Raw genomic sequence first — 19,658 nt, 5'->3', positions numbered from 1 at the left:
TGGCTTTTGGGCTCTAGGACACAAGTTCAGTAGTTAGAGTGCATAGGCTCTAAACTAAAGAGTTGCTCCGTGGCATGTGGGGAATCTTCCCAGACCAGGAATTGAACCCAGGTCCCCTGTATTGGCAGACAGATTCTTATCTGCTATCTTCTTATCCACCAAGGAAGTCCTGATTGCATATGCTGACTTTCTTTGTGATCCTAGAATGAATCAAACTTGATTGTGGTATATGATTTTTTTTAATGTATCATTGGATTCAGTTTGCTAATATTTTGTTGAGGATTTTTACATCTATATTCATCAAAGATACTGGCCTGTAATTTTCTTTTTCTGTAGTGTCTTTGTCTGGTTTTGGTATTAGAGTGATGGTGACTTCAAAGGATAAATTTGGAATTTGGATAAAATTTCCCTCCTCTTCAGTTTTTTGAAATAGTTGGAGAAGGATGAGTATAAGTTATTTTTGTAATGTTTGGTAGATTTCCCCAGCAAACCCATCCAGTCCTGGCCTTTTGTATGCAGGGACTTCTTTTTTTAAAAAAATTACAGATTCTATTTTACTTCTGCTGATTGATCTGTTCAAATTATCAGTTTCTTCTTGACTCACTCTTGGCAGGCTGTATGCTCCTAGAAACTTGTCCGTTTCTTCTAGATTGTTCAATTTGTTGGCGTATAGTAGTCTCATGATTTTTTGTATTTCTGTGGTATCAGGTATTTTTTTTTCTCTTTCATTCCTTATTTTGTGTATTTGGATCCGTTCTCTTTTCTTCTTGGTGATCCTGGCTAGAGATTTGTTCATTTTGTTTATCTTTTCAAAAAAACAACTCTTGGTTTTGTTGACCTTTTCTATTTTTAAAAAAATTTCTATTTTATTTGTTTCCTCTCTGATCTTTATTATTTTCATCTTTATGTTGACTTTAGGTTTTGTTTGTTCTTATATGTCTAATTCTTTTAGGTGGTAGGTTGTTTACTTCAGACTTTTCTTGTTTGTTTAGGACAACTTGATTACTGTGAACTTCTGTCTTAGAACTGTTACAGCTGCCACAGTTTTCAAACTGTTGTGGTCAGAAAAGATGCCTGACATAATTCCTATCCTTTAAAATTTGTTGAGGCTAGTTTTGTGAACTAGTATGTCGTCTGACCTAGGGAATGTTCCATACTTGAGGAGAATGTATACTTTGGCATCTTTGGCATATTTGGATATAGTGTCTTGTAGATATCAATTAAGTCCAACTGGTCTGTTGTGTCATTTAGGATTTCTGTTGCTTTTATCTATGTTAGTGTTTGTTTTGTATATTTAGGTACTCATATACTGGGTGCATATACAGCAACAAGTACAATATCCTGTTCTTGTATTGATCCCTTTATCATTCTACAATGTCCTTTGTCTTTTTTTTATAGCCATTGTGTTAAAATTTATTTTGTCTACTATGAGTATCACTACCTTTGTTTCCTCGTCAGTTTCATTTGTATGAAGTATCTTTTTCATTCCTTTAGTTTAAGTCCTTGTGTGTCTTTCCCCTGCATTGAGTCTCTTGTAGACAGCGTATTATAGGTTCTTGTTTTTTAATTCAGTCTGACACTCTGTGTGTTTTGATTGGAACATTTAGACCATTGATGTTTAAAGCAGTTATTGATGAACGTGTACTTATTTCCATTTTAAATCTGTTTCCAGTTGTTTTTGTAGTTCTTCTTTGTTCATTTCTCCTTTTTTCTTTTTCCTTTTGTCATTTGATGATGATCTTCTGTTATATGCTTGAGTTCTTTTTGGTTTTTGTGAATCTGTTGTATGTTTTTGATTTGCAGTTACCATGGAATTCAAGTATGTTGACCCATAGCTATATCCACTTGCTTTAAACTGATAGTCCTATAAGGTCAAACATACTCTAAAAGATCTACATTTTTATTCTCCCCTTCCCCATATTTTTTGTCTTTTATGTTCTATTTTACATGTTCATGCTTACCCTTTTACTATAGATTATAGCTATAATCACTTATATGAATTTTTTATTTTTTATTTTTTTTGGCCATGCAGCTTGTGAGATCTTATTTCCCCAACCAGTGATTGAACCCAGGCCATGGCAGTGAAAGTGCCGAATTTTACTGGCTTGTGTAAGTAATCTTCAGTCCTTCTGTGTATTTGCCTTTCCTATTGTGATTTTCCATTTCCTGGAAATTCTAGCCTCTTTTCTATTTGTAGACAATTTGTCATTGTTTCAGTGTAAGTTTAGTATTGCTGAATTCTTTTAGTTTTTGCTTGTTTGAGAAATTCTTTATCTCTCCCTCTATTCTAAATAATAATCTTGCTGGGCACAGTATCTTAGGTTGTAGGTTTCTCCCTTTCAGGACTTTAAATGTATCACGCTACTGCCTTCAGACTGCAAGGTTTCTGCAGAGATATCAGCTAATAGCCTTTATGGGGTTTCTCTTATAATTGATTTTTTATTTTTCTCTTCATTGTTGTTGTTTAGTCACTAAGTCATATCTGACTGTTTGTAGCCCTATGGTCTATAGCCTGCCAGGCTCCTCTGTCCATGGATTTCCCAGGCAAGAGGACTGGAGTACATTGCTGTTTCCTTCTCCAGGGATCCAACCTGTATCTCCTGCTTTGGCAGGCAGATTCTTTACTGCTGAGCCACCAGGGAAGCCCCTAGCTTACATTTGTGCCATTCAAATTACTTACCTTTTGAATACAGCCACTTTTGAACCATCCTGCAGGGTCCCTAATCTTACCGTTACATCATGCTGCCTCTCTAGTTTGTTTCTTGAAGGATGCAGGTGTTCTATGAATAAAAGAGGTGGGGAAGAGGGTTAGAGATTTCAGTGATTCCACATAGAAATTTCACACCCGTGGCTTCTTTTCAGCTCTGCAACTTTGTTTACACTTATCCACTGCACTGCCCAGTGCCTCCGAAGCACAGAGCTCTTTGAAATTAAAGAAAAATTGGCTCTGTCTGATTTGTTAGATACAGTTTTCTCTGCCTGCGCTCACCACATCTTTCTCTGCTTTCTGTTCTCTGAAGATGTGTTAAATTTAGTCATCTGGTGATAACCCCATATTGTTCTCTTTGTCTTAGAATTATACTTTTAAATTCTTACTTTTACATTTAAAATTATATTTTAAAATTCCTAATACTGTCTTTTTCATGTTTTGAGACGGAAAGAGGAACTAGATATTTATTTTTCACATTTTTTCCAAATTGAAGCATTCAGTCAGTATGCAGGTAGAATGTTTTGTAAGCCTGTATTGCATACCACACAGCTGTGCACCATATTGCACCATTGTGCAAAGTTTCCCTGGACATTTAACCAGCGAGAAGTCTGCCTTGATTTATTATTCCTGGCCTCTCCTCAGGATCTCTCTAGTTTGAGGCTTCCTCAGTAATCTTGGGCTTTTCTCTGATTTTTATCCCTGGACAACTAGACCAAAATGATTCATGTATCTCTCTGATTTATTATTATTCCTTCCATGCCTTTCCTGAAACAGTGCAGAATGGGCTAGCTCCTCACGGATTGGGCGTGGAAGACGCTCCTGAGTCTGGGCCAGCCCGATGTGTCTTCTCAGAGCTGCCTTTGTGGTAGAAGCAGATAATTTGAATCTGGGCTTGTCCTGCTATCATCAGCAGGGCCTCTTCACCTGACTGTGATATGTTGCCCAGGCCAGTTTCTGTGCCCCTGCTGCCCAAATACATGGGGCTATGTGCATCTCTGCAGGCTTTACAAGTGGGGCCCATTTGTCTAGCCAAGTAGTCAATTTGCAGTTAGCTCAGTCATCTGGGAATGGACAGGATGCATCCATGTGTGTGTTTTCTATGGTGTCCTTCACAGTGGAAGTTGTATTTCTGTCAACTCTTTGCTGTGCTGAGCACCCCTAAGGATCTACTGAGTTGTGTGCCTTCCTCAGGTACCCTCTTGGGGCACATAGAACATCTGAGCCTTCCAGATGTGAACCCCTTCAGATGTCTGGATTTCAAGCCCTGGCAGGATATCCTGTGTTCTGAGTCCATGAGCATGGCCAGCCTGAGGATGAGAGTAGATATGTCATAGCTTTAGAAGAGTAGTCAAGTGTTATACAATATTTAAAAAAAGGAATTGGATATAAACTTCCAGGTTAGATGGTAACAGTTAAACAGTGCATTTATCCATGCAGCTCTTCATTGCATTCATGTCCTCCACTATTGCTTGATTTTGGGCTTTTCCTTTTTGGGAGCTTGTCTCAGTCCTGTTATTTCTATCCTGGCACCCAGAGCTTGCTCCCATCTCTCTCTGATTTTCTGGCTCCCAGGACTTAATCATGGAGAAGGCAATGGCACCCCACTCCAGTACTCTTGCCTGGAAAATCCCATGGGCAGAGGAGCCTGGTGGGCTGCAGTCCATGGGGTCGCGAAGAGTCGGACACGACTGAAGTGACTTAGCAGGACTTAATCAGTGGGGCAATGTGTGCTTCTGCCTGGATTCCCACATGGATTCCTATGGGCTGGGATAGGGGTGCACCCTCAAAACACCTTGTCAGGACAGTTTGGGAATATCTCAGTGCAAGGTCCATAGAGAAATATATGGACAAAGAGCACCTCCCTCCCCAACCCAGGTTCCTGTTCTCTGTGTAGAGTGGTGATGCCTCTGAAGCGTCAACTATGGTATCCCTCTGCCTTCCTCCTGCTGCCTTCACTGAGCATCCTCCTCTTGAATTCTTGTCCTTCCTAATCAGGCAGATGGACATAGGACACTAGAAGACTTTGTGTTCCCAACAAAGGAGACCCATACACAGGAACTTGGGGGCAGGTAGGTAATTAGGGAGGTGATATCAGGTGCTTAAGAGAGGAACTAAGGACAGTGAACACCAAAGTGAGAAAGGCCAAGGAAGTGGGCAGGTGGGGCCCTAGGCCATTGGGTGCCTTGAGAGAGAGTGTGGAGCTCACCTCTGAGGAGACCCATCAGCAGTCAAGGAAGCTGGGGTCTGTAGTGTCTGAGGGTTGCCCCATGGGCTTGAATCCCCACACTTTCCACTGAGTGGTTCAGGAAGCTCCCAGGTGCTGGAGAAATCCACCAAGCAGGTAGAGGAGTTGCAGATGTTTGAGAAGGGGAGTATCTGCAGTAGGGGATTATCCCACAGCTGCAGGTGAACTCAGGTTGGCCTAGGTGGCAGCGAGATGGGGCTTCTATGATCTCAGAGGGAGATTCATGTGAGAATCAGAGATCAAAAGCTACAAGTTTTTGACAGTTACCTTCCCACCCATCTGAAGTCTGGGATGTCAGACAGAGAAGGATTTGGGAGAAATCAGATACTGCCTTTTCTTCTAACCCCAGATTAGATAAGGGTGCTGTGGATCAGAGGAAGGCAGGGAGAGGGGAGGGGGCAGGTGGACAGTATGGAGGTGTCTCCTCAGCAGCCTCAGGGAATTCTCTGCAGCTGAGCACAAGCCAAGAGATGGTTTGTGTCTGTCTCAGGAGGACCAACTGCCCCTCACTTGTATTCGCCATATCCTTGTACGGGTCCCCGTCAAACCTGTACACTCACTGCAGAGCAAGCTACATCTTTATCCAAGATATTGTAAGATGCACTCAACTCATCTGGGTGGCAACTGTCCTTTCAGAAGGCCTGGAGCTTTTGTGTCAGTTGGGTGGGGGTGGGGTGGAATACACATCCTGGGTCAGATGAGGAGAAGGGTCCCTGCCCCAGGACCTGCTCACACCCTCTCCTCACCTTAGCTCCCGCAGAGGCAGGTCTCCATCTTAGGAGAGCTGGGGTGGAGTGGTGGGCAGAGACAAGAGCCTGGTTTCATTCTGGGCAAGGAGACCTCCCCCGTGTTGCCCAGGGTCCCCTCCACAGGGAGAAGCAGCTGCTCTGGATCACCTTAGAGACTTGTCCTAAGCCTCCTCACCATGAAGACCTTAGAGATTCCCTGTCCTAGATCCAGCCCTGTGGGGTAAGCCCAGCAGACTCTTTTTCTGGAGGGGAGCTGTTGGGTGGGAAGGAGCTCTTAGAGATGGGGTGGGGTTAGGTGAAGAAGAATCAGACAAAGTGAGCATGGGGCCCAGTTCATGGGCAGGCAGCAGAGAAATAGGAGGAGCAAGAAACCCCAGGCCCCTGGACGTCCACTCTGAGTGTGACACCCAACTCAGTGTGTTTATGTGGAAGCAGCTGAGTCAACAACTGGTGGGTTGGATTTAGGATAAACTGAGGCCCAGGGAGTGATGGAGTTCAGCATGTGAACCTTGACCCTTTGTTCTTCCTCTCTTGTCAGGTGCTTTGGACAGGGCTCTTTCTCACCCATTATTTTACTTTGGTCTCACTCCAGCCTTGGAGAATGGAGTTAGTTTGATTTTGTTAATGGGAACCAGAGGCCCAAAGAAGGGCTGGAATATGTGCACAGTCACAGGATGAGTTAGCCCAGCTTGTCTCCCCAGCGTGGATGGGTGGGGGAAGCTGTGTCTTTTTTAGCAGATGCTTCATCCGCTCTGAGCTTCAAATTTTCCCTTTAAGATGATCATGGTTAATCCTAACCCTCAAGGTTGCTGGGAGGCCTAAATTTGGTGGATGACGCTCATGACCTGGGTCTTGGTGACAGAAGTGATCAGACACTCTGACTGATATATGATCACCAACCCTACCCCCATGTACTGAATTTGTGGAGAAGCATCAGTACTGAAATCCAGCTGCAGTGGGAAGGCACCCTGGTGGTCTCCACTGTGGTCACGTCCTCCCTCCCCCCACATCCAAAGCCCAATATCCATTGAGTAAGCACTCTCTTGTGAATTGCAAGGCTTTTTATTGCTGGAATCCTTTAATAGACACCTGGATGTGGCAGGTTGCTGACATGACTTAGGGATCAGGCAAGAGGCTTCCTTGGGTTCCTGGCAGGGACAGTTCCATCAGCAGAGAGAACTTGAGTATATCTTATTTTGTAAAAGAAGGTGCAGAAACCTGGTGAGGCCTCGGGTGGACATGACAGTTAACGGCACTGAACTCAGGGGCCTGGTGGCTTGTTTGGAGGGAGGCCTCTGGATGTGAGCAAATAAGGGTGGGTACATCCCAGTGAGGCTTCCTCCAATGGAAGAGAGGTTGTGGGGTCTCCCTGAAGGGCTGAGGGCAGTCTTTTGTGATAGAAAGGGGAACATTGCTGAGGACCATCTGGCAGGGCTCTGGAGTGACTCCTGAAAGTCTTCAGGGGTGAGTTGATCCCAGTCTGCTTCTTCCCTTTGGCCCTTGGAGACATAGAGCTTAAATAGCTGCTTGTCCCACCACCTCTAGGGCAGCAGAGAAAGGATTCACCCTGATCCTGGGCTCTGGGCATCCCAGGCCTGGGGAGAGCAGGAGGGCAGCTTTTGGAAGCAGCCTCCTCTTAGGGCATGTGTGGCATAATGGCCCTTTGGAATTCAGGGAACAAAGACAAATGTGGGGTTTAGGTGAGATGGAGTAGGGACTTGAAGCACCTGATGTTTGGAGAGAGGAAGGACTCAATGGGAATGGACTGCAGCAGATTCAGGTTCGTGTGCTGGAGAGGCTGAAGTCAGGGAGGCCACTGGTGAGGGCCTAACTCGAAAGGCAGGTGGTGTCCCAGAGTCAGGAGGGCCTGGAGGGTCCCAGGCCTGTGACCAGGCAGAGCTGAGCAGTCAGGGCCAGCTCAAGAACTCCAGGCTGGATTGAGTCTTCCTGCAGGATCCTTTCCTACACTGTGGGTGTCGGCCTCTTCCTTTCTACCTCCTCATTTATGAGGTTCTTTCTGCTCCCAGGTCCCCAGGGAAGGGCCAGGGTGGAGAGGAAATGATCTCCCCCACTTTCCAGTGCCCTGAGCAGACCCCTGACACATCCCTCTCTGCCCCCCCATGCCCCCGCCATAGGTCCCACAGGCACATTCACAGACAGCCTGACCCACCAGAGCACTGAGAGTATCCTGTTTATCCTCTGGTGTCAACTTCTCATCAACACAGCTCTTCAGGGTATCAGCGGTTTCTAGTACATCAGAGTTTTGGTTATACTTTTCAACTTGTTCAATATAGGCCTCATGGCTTCCTGATAGGAACAGGTCAACAGTGTCCCTCAAGGCTGGGCAGATGTCATCACACTCTGAAACAGAACGATAAGGGGAAACTCCCTGAAAGATACTTACCAGAACACACTGTTCCCTTCCCTTTCTGACATGCTTATTGCTGCCCTGGGAAGGTGTCAGAACCCTTGGGGAGCCCAGATCACAGCTACTCACTAACGCCCACAATGAAGAGCAAGGCAGCGCAGAGCAGCAGAAGAGCTCCAGCCCGTGTCATGGTGCTGGTGGCAGGTGCTCGCTACTCACCTGGAGCCCTTTTATGCCTGTGCTTGTCCTCACCCCAGGGGACTGTGTCACGTGCTTCCTTTTTTCAGGAGATATGCCAGGCCACAGTGTAAAGGTGCCCGGGGCTGCACAGGAGGAGCTGTGTGTGTTGGCAAGATGCTAGTCCTTGAGTCCACAGAGGGCACTGGCTCAGCCTCCTCCCCACTGGAGGGCTCTGTGGGAGGGGCAGCTGACTCAGGAATATTAACAACTGAAAATCCCCAGGTTAACCAAAAAGTGAAAAAGTGCTCCCAGATCAGGCCTCCTGAATGATGGGCAGTGACAGGCTGTCAGAACAACTGTGACCTTGAAGAGAGGCTGGTGTGGACCTTATGGGTCCTCATGAAGCTCAGTGCTTAGCAAATGGTCTCACAGGGAGTAAATTCCAGGCAAAGCCCTGAGCCCCTGGTCAGGGTCTCTGGTGGCTCCTGCCCTGCTGCTATCACCGTGTCCTTGATCTTGTCAGTGGCCCTTGTTGGGCTACTTCCCTGAATAAGTATCTGGAACCTGGAAAGCTCTTCTATGTGCTGGCCCAGAAATTTCGTTTTCTCTTGACCAGTCCTGCCAACTGGTGACTTTGATAGAACATCATTATATACAGGATTATTCTTTACAACGTCTTTTTTTTTTTAATTTAACTTTTTCTTTTGTATTGAAGTTTAGTGGATTAACTGTTTTATGGTAGTTTCAGGTGGACAACAAAGAGACTCACCCATAAAAATACATACATGTATCTATTCTTTCCCAAACTGCCCCCCCATCCAGGCTGCCGCATAACATTGAGCAAAGTTCCCTGTGCTGTACAATTGGTCCTTATTGATAATCCATTTTAAATATAGCATTGTGGACCTGTCTATGCTGAAATTCCTAATTATCACTTCCCCTCATCCTTACTCAAGGCAACCATAAGTTCATTCCCTGTCAATCTGTTTCTGTTTTGTAAGTTAGTCCATCTGTATCATGTCTTTTTAGATTCCTCATATAAAAGATATTGTAAGATATTTCTGCTTCTTAGTCTCACATTCCTCACTTAGTATGATGGTCTTTAGGTACATCCATTTTCTGCAACTCTTTCTACTCTTGAGTGTCTCTGTACTGTTCCCCCCAATCTCCTCTTGAGGAAAAGCCAGGCCCACTCTAGGCCACAATCTCTGGGCCAGTTGCACAACAGCCCCGCACTGCTGCTGCCTCTGTGAACTTATCCCTGCCTTTCTCCCCTCCCTCAGTGCCTCCTGTCTGCTTCTTGACCTGACTAAGTGTGCTCCTGCAGCAGGGACTCTGCACGTGGAGTCCTCCCAGCCTGGAAGGCTCTTCCTCCAGTGGCTGCATGATTCATTCCCTCATCCTCAGGTGTCTTCAAGTATCACAGGGCAGATTTCTCCAGACTTTTGAGCCCGCCTATCAAAGTGTCCTGCCTCCATCCTCCCCCCACAGCCCTCTGTCTTCTCCCCCTGCTTCATCTTCTCCCAGAGTGCCTCTTCCCACGGGGTCACTGTCTTTCCCTCCCTCTTAGGTGATGAAGAGCTGCAGGAGAGTGAGAGCTGTGCTGTGTACTGCAGCATCCCCAGGATTGGAGAGGGCCCAGCATTCGGTAGATGTTGCACAGTGTTTGTTAGAATAATGGCAGGAATATTCCATTTCTTGAGGTGATAAGCAAGAATATCTTTAATTCTACCTACTCTAGATGGCTTTATGAATATTACCTGGAAGTAATTACATATGGTAAAGGTTTAAAATGTGCAATGAGTCATAATCAAGTAGTTTTTTGCTGGAGGCATCTGACTGGCCTTTGCCTGAGTCACCTGTGGCAGATTAAGGTTTCCTGAATGCCTGATCTGAATTTGGGACACAAAGGTGTGACCACACTCAGAACCCTATGCCAAATAGGATTCACATCCGGTAACTACTCTTGGCAAAGAGTCACCAAGTACTGAGCTGCAGTGTCAGCTCACTTCCATGCAGCCCCTCCTCGCCATGGCTCCTGCTGCCAGAGGACCATCCCTCTGAAGGTCACGTGGTTGCAGCTCAGGTGGTTGCAGAAGTGCCTCAGAGGTTCCTGGGCAGGAAGATGAACACCACAAGGCCCAGGCTGCACATGCTGGCTCTTTGTCTGTGGCGGCAGAACTTCCATGATGTGGGACCCCTGCCCATGGATCCCATGCTTCCTGTCCTTCAGAAGACACTGCCCCCAGTGCCCTCCCCAACTCTGTGAGGAGAGGAGCCAGGGCCTGGAGTGCGGAGTAACACAGGTGGCTGCTATGGATCCAGCCCAGTGCCCTTCCGAGGGTGCCACAGGATCCTCTGAGACGTCCCCAGATCATGGGGATATTTGATGACATCAGGATGAAGAGTTGGTCAGGGTCAGTGGAGGAATGCCACTGATGTGGCCCTTTACTTGTGCAAGGTTTTTTTTAAATTAATTTTTAATTGGAGAACTTTTTATTTATTGAAAAGTTGCAAGTATTTCTCAAAACTGAGAAACAACATTAGAAAATTATTACTAACTAACCTCATACTTTATTTGGATTTCACCTGGGTTGTCCATTAATGTCTCCTGTATTTCAGGATGAAATCCACAACCTATACTCACTGCATTCACTGTCATGTGTCCCCAGTGTCCTCTGCTCTGTGGCTTACTCATTCTCTCCTAGTCTGTCATGGCCTTGACAGTCATGAGGAGGATTGGCCAGGGATGGTAGGAGGCCTCCAAGCTGAGTTTGTCTGCTGCTGTTCTCATAATATCCCATGGGGTTCAGACTTTCTGGTTTGAGGAAGACACCACACAGGTGAAGTGCCTTTCCTGTCACCTCACATCAGGGTACACATGACAGCTGTGTGCCTTACCAGTGGGAATATCAGCCTTGATTAGTTGATTAATATTGTTTTTGTCTGGTTTCTGCACTGTTTTTCCCCTTCCCCTCTTGTTTCCTTTGGAGGTGAGTTAATAAGTCAAGCCCACACTTGAGGGGGCAGAACAGTTAAGTTTGCCTCCTAGAGGGGATAATCTACCTGTGATATTCAGGATGTTTCTGTATGGAATTTTTGTCTCCTCTCCCACATTTATTTAGTTTCATTTATTTTAGTTTATTAATGGTTTAAGTGTGCTAGGTCTTGGTTGCGACTTGTGGATTTTTTTCTTTGCAGAGCACAGGCTTTCTAGTTGCAGTGGGATGCTTCTAGTTGCCCCAGGGCATGTGGGATCTTAGTTCCCTAACCGGGGATTGAACCAGCTTTCATTGCACAGGAGGGCATCTAGGGAAATCCCTATTTATTTATTTAATCATTTCTTCATATCAGTTGAACTCACAGGTATTAATTTATACTTTGGGTTAGCGTCTAATACTCTGATTTATTTTGTCTGTCTAACTGTTGCCAGTTTGGCCATTGGGAGCTTCTCAGACTTCCTTCAAGAGTTTTCAAGGTCAATCTCATTTTGTTTGTACCAACAAACTGCTTTCCTAGCCTGGAAGGTTGAGTTTGGCTCTTGAGGGTTTTCACATGTGCAGTTCCACCTCTGGTGGACCCAGCAGTCTGGGCCTTAGAGCTCCCATCCCCTGTGTCCTGTAGGGCTGTGAATCTCATAGAGTCTCAGATACAGGAGACAAACCGCACCCCACAGCTGCTCACTGATGTTTCTGGATAGACTGCCATCCAAACACCTCTTGAGACCAGGTTCACAGATGGAAGAGGGTGGGACAGCCAGGAGAAGGGGCAAAGCTGGAGCCACTAGAGGTCCAGAACGTGCCAGGACTTGCTCTCTTAATGCCCAGAGGAAAGCTGGTAGAGTTATCCAATATTACAGAATTACCAGCGCCTAGGAAAACCCACATGTCTTCAGGTTATGAGTTCCCAGGTTGGAATGATTTGGAGCCCAAGGCTCCAGTACTGGTACTGTCTATCAGTACTCAGGGCCCAGTGTAGAGACTGAAGCTGTTAAGATATTTAGAGGCTGCAGGAAGGCCCAGCTCTTCATTCTTATCTCCAGGACTTGGGGGGAAAAGGAAGGATTCTGGATTACCTTTTTTCTGCCCAACAGTGGTGTAGACCTGTCCTTGACCCTCTTGTGATTCCAACTGCTCAGTTTGGGAGAGTGCTGCCCCTGGGAACCAGGATGGGCTGGGGGAAGGATGACCAGGAAAACTGGTGATGGTTGGGGCTGGGACATCAACGCACTTGGCTCCAAATGGAGTCACTTAGAAATGTTAGCTCCACTTGATCTTTGGCAAAGATGCTACCACATCTTCTCCAGGAGCTCTGCTCTCAGAGTAGGAAGGGCTTCCACCATAAACACCCCAAGGGCCTAGGGAGCCACCTGTGCCAGGAGCCTTGCCAAGGCCCCTTCCTCCTGGGAGGGGCATAGGCTGGGCTCAGGGAGCTAGTTGTTTATAAAGTGACAGAAACCCTGCCCTTAGCAGAGTACTCCAGCCACCACCATGATGAAGGGAGCACTGCTTGTGCTGGCCTTGCTGGTGACCAGAGAGCTGACCTTTGAGATGCATGAGGGTAGGAAGGAGGGTCCAGATCCTTGCCCAGTTCCTTCTCACTGCATCCTTCCCAGTCCTGTCCAAGCCGCTTCTCGGGGCAGATTCTGAGGGCAGCTGTCTGATGGTACCCAGGAGTCCTGCACAAACTTCTTGAGGCTTTAAGTCTTTGAAGGGAGGGGGTGGTGTGGAGTTGGAAGGGTCGTTATCTGTGCACACCGTAGGGGATAGTTTGTTGGGTGTAGTGGTGCTCACTGGAAGGGTGGAAGCTGGCTGATATGCCTGGGGATGGTGGGCAAGGGCAGAGGAGTCTCCAGACCTCGCCCCTCTTGCTGCTCCCTCTGCTGGGAGTGCCTCATAGGGAAGGTTTTCTGTCTGGGATGTAAGCAGTCCTGGGTGAGGGCGGGTCTGGAAGCTTTGGGAAGTAAGTCTGGAAGCTTTGGATGTGTGAGTTCTTATCAAGTGGTGGGAAACAGGAACCTCCTACTCTGGTTATTCTTTTGATGAAGTGTTTTCTGTCTGTGCCTTCAGCCAAAGCCTGCCCTGTGTTTAGTGCAGCGTTTAGCTCAATGGCCCTTGGAAGCAAAACATTGTTGAACTCAACGCTCAGTTTGGTCAGTGCTACTGATGCAGAAAATGAAGCTATAGGAAGAATCCAGGATTGCTTCAATGAGGCGGGATTTGATGACAAACTGTTGAATATAAAAAGCATGGTAATTTACTCCCCTCACCCCTACCCTGCCCTGCCCACTAACATGCATAGTGCACTATGCCACATGGTAATAGATCATGCAGTCATGGGATATGTGGCAGACAAGAGCTATAAACAAAGAAGCACATAAACCTTTGCTCCACCCTGCAGCACCTGTAATATGCAAGGACAGTCCACCTGCATGTCCAGCCTCTTCTGCTACTGAATATGCCTGTGTTACGCCAGTCAGCTTGCACACAATAGGGGACTGGCACCAAGTATGTTAACTCATGTTTTTTTCCTCAGTGTGAGGAGCTAGCATTGGAGGAGTAGAATTTTATTCTTGACAGGAAAGGAAGCATTCAGCTCCCACATCTGAAGGAGTAATATCAGCTTCCTTTTAGGAATATTGTAAAGGATCCCCTACAGTAAGAGTCTCTTTCCAGGATGAGATTCTCTAGGTTTGTAAGGTTTATGACTTATCTCCACTTCCCTTCATCTTTTCCCCACTCTGATGGCCATTGCTCTGGCTCAGAACCCCATTTCCACCGAGATGGTCTCAGTGCCTACAAGCCTGATTTTCCACTGTGGTATTTTGGTGCCTGAAACTACTGAGGAGACTTCTAGGTCTTTGTGGCTGCTCACCTGAGCTAGCAATGTATCTCCTGAAGTATTCTTTTTTCCCCTCTTTGTTCTTTTCGTAAGTATTGGAGATTTTAAATAGTCTGTCTCAGCATATTTTCCTCAAGTTGTTGATTTTTTAAAATGAGAGGTTTTCCAGGAACAGAGTTTCATGCACTAACATGAGCACACAGGGCACATGGGGTTGTTTACGACACCTGCCTGCACAGTCCGTCCACCCAGCACACCTGACAGAAGAGGATCAGGTGCCGGAGGTGTGACCCAAACCCAGACTCTAGCACCCTGCTCCTCCTCAGAACCAGCCCCTGCTGTGCCCTGCTGACCCTTGTTATCTCCTCCCCTCCCTGGCATGGTTGGTGACTCTATCTCCCTCCTGACACCTGTGCCTGGGCTATTAGGGAGCCATTCTCCCCCTGGTGCCTCCTGGCAGCCCCCTCTCCAGTAGTGGGTCTGTGGGCAGAGGTCCTTGCTGGAGATGGGGCTGAATCTCTGAGGGTAAGGCGTCAGGTGATCCTGGGGAGACAGAATAGCCAAGCTGTGGGCTCAGGTCCTGTCTTTCCTCCTTCTCCTCCCTCCTAGATTTCCATCATCTTGAGTGAGGATTGCAATGGCTATGTACTGTCCTCAGTGGTGGATACTGTTTTAGGATTAATTCTCAGTGTGACATCTTTGGCGAGATAATCTTTGCCAGGGATGCCTGGTCGGCGCTTGATCTACCTGCCTTATTCTCCTTCTCAACGAAAGCTGGAATCCAGACACCTGTTTCACGTAATATGGTCTCTGTCAGGCTGACTCTAATAAAATAACTGCAGCTTTGCTCAGTGTGCCCAGTGTGTGTGTGCTGTGGGAACGATGTGAGGCAGGAGATCTTGGGAGATGGTGAGGAGAAGTGGTCATTGAGAGCATGGGGACCAGGGTCAGACAGAACGAGGATAAACCTGGGACTGTGGACAAGTTTGTGTGGCACATAGCGTGGGCGGCTGCAACTGGCGCACATAGCGTGACTGAGAGGAGCTACCCCACTTCCGAGGTCAGGGGCAGAACCCGGGAGGACCCCATGCCTGAGGGGCAGCATCCAAGAGGAGTTACCCCACGTCCGAGGTGAGGGGCGGCAGCCGGGAGGAGCTACCCAGTGTCCGAGGTCAGGGGCGACGGCCGAGAGTGCCAGGTTGTGACAGCGCAGGAGCAGCCGAGGGGAGCTACCCCACATCCGAGGTCAGGGGCAGAAGTCGGGAGGACCCCATGCCTGAGGGGCAGCGGCCAAGAGGAGTACCCCACGTCTGAGGTCAGGGGCAGTGGCCGAGAGTGCCAGGCTTTGACGGCGCAGGAACAGCCGAGAGGAGCTACCCCACGTCTGAGGTCAGGGGCAGTGGCCGAGAGTGCCAGGCTGCGACGGTGCAGGAATGGCCGAGAGGAGCTACCCCACATCTGAGGTCAGGGGCAGAAGCCGGGAGGACCCCATGCCTGAGGGGCAGCGGCCAAGAGGAGTACCCCACGTCTGAGGTCAGGGGCAGTGGCCGAGAGTGCCAGGCTTTGACGGCGCAGGAACAGCCGAGAGGAGCTACCCCACGTCTGAGGTCAGGGGCAGCGGCTGAGAGTGCCAGGCTGCGACGGCGCAGGAATGGCCAAGAGGAGCTACCCCACGTCCGAGGTCAGGGGCAGTGGCCAAGAGTGCCAGGCTGGGACAGCGCAGGAATGGCCGAGAGGAGCTACCCCACATCCAAGGTCAGGGGGTCAGCCGGGAGGAGCTACCCCGCGTCCGAGGTCAGGGGTGATGGCCAAGAGTGCCAGGCTGCGACAGCGCAGGAGCAGCCAAGAGGAGCTACCCCACGTCCGAGGCCAGGGGCGGTGGCTGGGAGGAGCTACCCCACACCTGAGGCCAGGGGCGGCGGCTGGGAGGAGCAACCCTACATCCAAGGAGCGGTGGCTGCGCGGGCACAGGAGGGCCTAGAGGAGCTATTACACGTTCAAGGTCAGGAGGGGCGTCGGTGAGGAGATACTCCTCGTCCAAGGTAAGGAGCAGCAGCTTCACTTTGCTGGAGCAGCTGTGAAGAGATACCCAACGTCCAAGGTAAGAGATACGGAAGTAAGATGGTAGGTGTTGCAAGAGGGCATCAGAGGGCAGACACACTGAAACCATAATCACAGAAAACTAGTCAATCTAATCACACTAGGACCACAGCCTTGTCTAACTCAATGAAACTAAGCCATGCTCGTGGGGCCACCCAAGACAGGCGGGTCATGGTGGAGAGGTCTGACAGAATGTGGTCCACTGGAGAAGGGAATGGCAAACCACTTCAGTATTCTTGCCTTGAGAACCCCATGAACAGTATGAAAAGGCAAAATGATAGGATACTGAAAGAGGAACTCCCCAGGTCAGTAGGTGCCCAATATGCTACTGGAGACCAGTGGAGAAATAACTCCAGAACGAATGAAGGGATGGAGCCAAAGCAAAAACAATACCCAGTTGTGGATGTGACTGGTGATAGAAGCAAGGAATGATGCTGTAAAGAGCAATATTGCATAGGAACCTGGAATGTTAGGTCCATGAATCAAGGCAAATTGGAAGTGGTCAAACAAGAGATGGCAAGAGTGAACGTCGACATTCTAGGAATCAGCAAACTAAAATGGACTGGAATGTGTGAATTTAATTCAGATGACCATTGTATTTACTACTGCGGGCAGGAATCCCTTAGAAGAAATGGAGTAACCATCATGGTCAACAAAAGAGTCTGAAATGCAGTACTTGGATGCAATCTCAAAAACGACAGAATGATCTCTGTTCGTTTCCAAGGCAAACCATTCAATATCACAGTAATCCAAGTCTATGCCCCAACCAGGAATGCTGAAGAAGCTGAAGTTGAACGGTTCTATGAAGACCTACAAGACCTTTTAGAACTAACACCCCCAAAAGATGTCCTTTTCATTATAGGGGACTGGAATGCAAAAGTAGGAAGCCAAGAAACACCTGGAGTAACAGGCAAATTTGGCCTTGGAATACAGAATAAAGCAGGGCAAAGACTAATAGAGTTTTGCCAAGAAAATGCACTGGTCAGTGGTTAAGACTTCACCTTCCAATGCAGGGGGTGCGAGTTTGATCCCTGCTTAGGTAGCCAAGATCCCACATGCCTCCTGGCCAAAAGAACAGAACATGAAACAACAGAAGCAAAATTGTAACAAACTCAATAAAAGCTTAAAAAAAAAAAAAAAAGAAAATGCACTGGTCATAACAAACATCCTCTTCCAACAACACAAGAGAAGACTCTACACATGGACATCACCAGATGGTCAACACCGAAATCAGATTGATTATATTCTTTGCAGCCAAAGATGGAGAAGCTCTATACAGTCAGCAAAAACAAGACCAGGAGCTGACTGTGGCTCAGATCATGAACTCCTTATTGCCAAATTCAGACTGAAATTGAAGAAAGTAGGGAAACCACTAGACCATTCATGTATGACCTAAATCAAATCGCTTATGATTATACAGTGGAAGTGAGAAATAGATTTAAGGGACTAGACTGATAGATAGAATGCCTGATGAACTATGGAATGAGGTTTGTGACATTGTACAGGAGACAGGGATCAAGACCATCCCCATGGAAAAGAAATGAAAAAAAGCAAAATGGCTGTCTGGGGAGGCCTTACAAATAGCGTGAAAAGAAGAGAAGCGAAAAGCAAAGGAGAAAAGGAAAGATATAAGCATCTGAATGCAGAGTTCCAAAGAATAGCAAAAAGAGATAAGAAAGCCTTCCTCAGCGATCAATGCAAAGACATAGAGGAAAACAACAGAATGGGAAAGACTAGAGATCTCTGCAAGAAAATTAGAGATACCAAGGGAACATTTCATGCAAAGATGGGCTCAATAAAGGACAGAAATGGTATGGACCTAACAGAAGCAGAATATATTAAGATGAGGTGGCAAGAATACATGGAAGAACTGTACAAAAAAGATCTTCACAACCCAGATAATCACGATGGTGTGATCACTCACCTAGAGCCAGACATCCTGGAATGTGAAGTCAAGTGGACCTTAGAAAACATCACTACGAACAAAGCTAGTGGAGGTGATGGAATTCCATTTGAGCTATTTCAAATCCTGAAAGATGATGCTGTGAAAGTGCTGCACTCAGTATGCCAGCAAATTTGGAAAACTCAGCAGTAGCCATAGGACTGGAAAAGGTCAGTTTTCATTCCAATCCCAAAGAAAGGCAATGCCAAAGAATGCTCAGACTACCACACAATTGCAGTCATCTCACACGCTAATAAAGTAATGCTCAAAATTCTCCAAGCCAGGCTTAAGCAATATGTGAATGGTGAACTTCCTGATGTTCAAGCTGGTTTTAGAAAAGGCAGGGGAACCAGAGATCAAATTGCCAACATCTGCTGGATCATGGAAAAAGCAAGAGAGTTCCAGAAAAACATCTATTTCTGCTTTCTTGACTATGCCAAAGCCTTTGACTGTGTGGATCACAATAAACTGTGGAAAATTCTGAAAGAGATGGGAATACCAGACCACCTGACCTGCCTCTTGAGAAATCTGTATGCAGGTCAGGAAGCAACCGTTAGAACTGGACATGGAACAACAGACTGGTTCCAAACAGGAAAAGGAGTACGTCAAGGCTGTATATTATCACCCTGCCTATTTAACTTATATGCAGAGAACATCATGAGAAACGCTGGGCTGGAAGAAGCAAAAGCTGGAATCAAGATTGCCAGGAGAAATATCAATAACCTCAGATATGCAGATGACACTACTATTATGGCAGAAAGTGAATAGGAACTAAAAAGCCTCTTGATGAAAGTGAAAGTGGAGAATGAAAAAGTTGCCTTAAAAGCTCAGCATTCAGAAAACGAAGATCATGGCATCCGGTCCCATCCCTTCATGGGAAATAGATGGGGAAACAGTGGAAACAGTGTCAGCCTTTATTTTTCTGGGCTCCAAAATCACTGTAGATGGTGACTGCAGCCATGAAATTAAAAGACGCTGACTCCTGGGAAGGAAAGTTATGACCAACCTAGATAGCATATTGAAAAGCAGGGACATTACTCTGCCACCAAAGGTTCGTCTAGTCAAGGCTATGGTTTTTCTTGTGTTCACGTATGGATGTGAGAGTTGGACTGTGAAGAAGGCTGAGCGCCAAAGAATTGGTGCTTTTGAACTGTAGTGTTGGAGAAGACTCTTGAGAGTCCCTTGGACTGCAAGGATATCAGCCCTGAGATTTCTTTGGAAGGAATGATGCTAAAGCTGAAACTCCAGTACTTTGGCCACCTCATGCAAAGAGTTGACTCATTGGAAAAGACTCTGATGCTGGGAGGGATTGGGGGCAGGAGGAGAAGAGGACGACAGAGGATGAGATGGCTGGATGGCATCATTGACTCCATGGACGTGAGTCTGGGTGAACTCTGGAAGTTGGTGATGGACAGGGAGGCCTGGCGTGCTGCGATTCATGGGGTCGCAAAGAGTCGGACACGACTGAGTGACTGAACTGAACTGAACTGAACAGTGCTTAAAGGAAGCTTCAAATGGATCAA

General features: G+C 47.1%; 1 long non-coding RNA gene across 2 annotated transcripts; it reads left to right on the top strand.

The window, feature by feature from the left end:
• The first annotated feature begins 2,069 nt into the window (after nucleotides 1-2,069).
• LOC113876573 lies at nucleotides 2,070-14,944 on the top strand. 2 transcript variants are annotated; one of them, XR_003506528.1, is made up of 3 exons: nucleotides 2,070-2,109; nucleotides 13,322-13,503; nucleotides 14,703-14,944. It is a non-coding gene; the product is annotated as an uncharacterized LOC113876573 (long non-coding RNA). The 2 variants fall into 2 exon arrangements; XR_003506527.1 differs by lacking the exon at nucleotides 2,070-2,109 and adding an exon at nucleotides 4,381-4,779.
• The last annotated feature ends 4,714 nt before the right edge of the window (nucleotides 14,945-19,658 follow it).

The sequence above is a fragment of the Bos indicus x Bos taurus genome, chromosome 18 (assembly GCF_003369695.1).
Source record: "Bos indicus x Bos taurus breed Angus x Brahman F1 hybrid chromosome 18, Bos_hybrid_MaternalHap_v2.0, whole genome shotgun sequence".
In the NCBI taxonomy this organism is placed as follows: Eukaryota; Metazoa; Chordata; class Mammalia; order Artiodactyla; family Bovidae; genus Bos; species Bos indicus x Bos taurus.
Note: the sequence above shows the minus strand (reverse complement) of the source record. Positions and strands in the feature narration are given on the sequence as shown.